We start from the raw sequence: 3,455 nt of genomic DNA, 5'->3' as shown, positions 1-3,455 counted from the left end.
AGGCCCTGTCTAGAATGACGCTTACCTTTTCCCCCTCACGCCTTTCTGCTTCGGGTTTAATGCTTCCTTAAAGCTGTTTCTTCTTTCTATTCTAGAGAAGAGGTAAATAGGTGGTAGTAGTTTTCTGAGAATAAGGCTTTTTTTTTGTTTGCTGGATTCTTATTTTTATTCTTACTAATCTTTTAGATTATTTTCTGAAGGAAAGGAGAAAAATTAACTAAAAGGGTGCCTCTCCAATCCTCTGGAAAGGGGAGGAGGAGCCATGATCGGCTGTCATATGGTCCCGTTGCAGATGGAAAACGTGACAGCTAGGGCACTGTAGGCTCATATAATCCAGTTCAAAGCAGATAATGTAGGTAGCTTCTTTACAAGTCAAATTAAACTCTGAAGCAGCAGATTCACTGCCTGACCAACATGGAGGGCTCCAGTTGTCACTTAACTAACTTATGAATGAAAAGCCGAGGCTTTTCAGAGCTATTTTACTGACAAGATCTCACTACTACGCCGGGACCTCCCTGCCACAATCGACACAGTGAGAGAACTTGAGACTCCATGGCCACTCGCTGGACCCACCCTCAACCGGTTCATCCTGCTGGACGCAGAGGCTCTCGGTAGGCTCATAGCTGCAGCTAGACTGACCACTTGCTCCCTCGATCCGTGTCCCTCTTGGTTGGTGAAATCCTGCCTGGAGGGATTACGCGACCCGCTGCTGAAGATAATAAACAGCTCCCTTGAGCAAGGAGTATTTCCAAAGGGCTTAAAAGAGGCGGTGGTCTCTCCTCTGCTGAAAAAAAAAACAAATTTAGATCTCTTGGTTCCCTCCAGCTACTGCCCAGTTTCGAATCTTTCGTTTCTGGGCAAGGTGATTGAGAGGGCAGTAGCGGTGCAGCTGCAGCAGTTCCTAGACGACACAGCCAGACTGGATCCTTTCCAGTCCAGCTTCTGTGCGGGGCATGGGACAGAGACTGTATTGGTTCCCATCACGGATCATCTTCGATGCCAGCTTGATCAGGGCGGGTCGGTACTGCTTGTGTTATTGGATCTCACAGCAGCATTTGACACAGTCGATCACAATCTTCTGACCCACCGCCTTGCCGTTGCTGGAGTCAGAGGGACAGCTTTAAATTGGCTGGCCTCCTTTCTTCACAAACGTGGACAGCGAGTGGAGAGGGGAGGCTTGGTCTCTAAGAGGTCCCCTCTACTTTGTGGTGTTCCTCAGGGGGGCATTCTCTCCCCTCTGTTAACATCTATATGCAACCACTTGCTCAGCTGGTCCGAGATTTCGAGCTTGAGTGTTATCAATATGCTGATGACACTCAGCTTGTGTTAAAGATGGAAAGGAGGCCAGATTCTGTACCCGACAGTTTTCACCAGTGCCTCGAGGCCGTTATTGGATAGTTGCGTTCCAGTAGGTTGAGGGTGAATCCAGCAAATACGGAGATCCTATGGCTGGGTCGACCGGGCAGTGGAGATATCCAGTTGCCAACCCTGGATGCCGAAGTGCTATGCCCGTCTTCACTGGTAAAGAGTCTGGGAGTCCTCTTGGACCCTTCACTGACGATGGAGGCCCAGGTCTCTGCCATTAGCAAAACTGCCTTTTTTCATCTTTGGCAGGCTAGACGGCTAGCCCCTTATCTGTCTAGGGACAACCTAGCTATGGTGATCCAGGCTACAGTCATCTCAAGAATGGACTACTGTAACACCTTTTACATTGGCCTTCCTGTGTCGGTGATCCGGAAGCTCAAATTGGTGCAAAATGCAGCTGCCCGGCTCCTTGTGGGAGTCCCGATGAGATGCCACATAACACCAATCTTACTGCAGCTGCACTGGTTACCAATTGAGCACCAGATCATAGTGATGGTGCTTACCTTTAAAGCCTTACATGGTCTAGGGCCGATGTACCTGAGGGACCGCCTCACCCCCTACAAACCCCAGAGATCTCTCCATTCTGAGGACCAAGACCTATTGGAAGTCCCCAGTTTTAAGACCTTGCGTCTAACAACAAGCAGTGGCGCCATCACTCTGGAACACCTTGCCACCTGAAGTTTGTGCCTTACGGGACTTATCAGCCTTCCACAGGGCATGTAAGACACACCTGTTTCGGCAGGCTTTTGAGTTCTGTTATTGATGTTTTAAAAGGTGCTTTAGGATGTTTTTAAGATGTTTTTAAAGATGTTTTAAAGATGTTTTACATTGTTGATTTTAGCCTGTTCTTGTAAGCCGCCCCGAGCCCTAGGGGAGTGGCGGCATATAAGTTTGAATAATAAATAAATAAATAAACTATCATAAAGTTCAGTGCTGAATTATGCTGAGCATGGTGTTCAGCTGTGGATGTTGATGACTATATGGTAAATGATAAGAAAGAGTGTTTTCTCCTCAGATCAGCAATTTGTAGCATATTCAAAGTTACTAAAACTAACTCTAACTGCTTTTGAGAAACAGGACTATTAGTTTTAAATATTGTGACTAATGGTTATATCTTTTATGATCTTGGTATATCTAATTACATTTAAACCAATAGCTTCTAAAGCTGTGCTAGTAGTTATTGTTTCCAGGCTTGGAATTAGAAAGGAAATTATTGTGAATAGAAGACTTTCTCCTTGTTAGTTTACAGCAGATGGAGCAAAGGGGTTGCATGCATATCCCAAAGTCTCATTTCCCTTTTGGTTTTATCAAACTGAAATGTGATATTGAAACTTTAGTCTTATCACAATAGAGCTTAAATCGTAGGCAAAGAGTATTTATCCCATCTCAAATCCTGTAGAATTCTGGGGTTTGTATTTTAGTGAGACCCAGAATCTCTCTGGCTGAGCACTCACGGGATTTCAAATAGGATGCATACTCCTTGACTACTCTTTCAGCTCTAGTGTAGTAGTTAGGGAGGACCAGAGCGTGGAGACTGCAGACCTGGGCAACTGACTCCCTTGGGAGGGCATCCTTGTCCCTGTCACAGCCCAAATATTTCTTTTAGAAAAATTAATTTCATCATGCTCTCTATTCTCTGTGGAAGCACATGAGTGGAGAATTTTGCCATGGTGTCACCTCCTCCAGTGGCTCTTTTTGGCCCAGGTTAAAGTAAACCAAAAGGGATACATGTAAAGGGTTGAAAGAGTACTTGCGGGCCTCATAAATGGTCCTGAGAGGACTGTGTCTTGCTCTCTCTTGGCTGCAAACTAACAGAAGAGCTTTGGCATGACACCAGTGGGCACAAGCAGTAAATCTTATCCTATCTGATTTGCCATCGTGCCACTCTTTTGGGCTTCACACAAATCTACCATTTGCAAAAATATACAATTCTGTGCTTTTCTTTTCCATTTCTGGCCGAATAGCTTAACTATTAGTTTGTCCCATTTGTTACGGTTTTGTTGAAAAGAACAAATTGCGTGCAAGTCCTGTCCAGACTTATCCAGCCCTTTTGTGCATCCACAATGAGCAAAAGAAACAAGCCAGGAAAA

Source organism: Anolis carolinensis, chromosome 5, assembly GCF_035594765.1.
Source record: "Anolis carolinensis isolate JA03-04 chromosome 5, rAnoCar3.1.pri, whole genome shotgun sequence".
NCBI classification, from domain to species: Eukaryota; Metazoa; Chordata; class Lepidosauria; order Squamata; family Dactyloidae; genus Anolis; species Anolis carolinensis.
The sequence above is the reverse complement of the archived record's forward strand: the minus strand, read 5'-3'. Positions refer to the sequence as shown.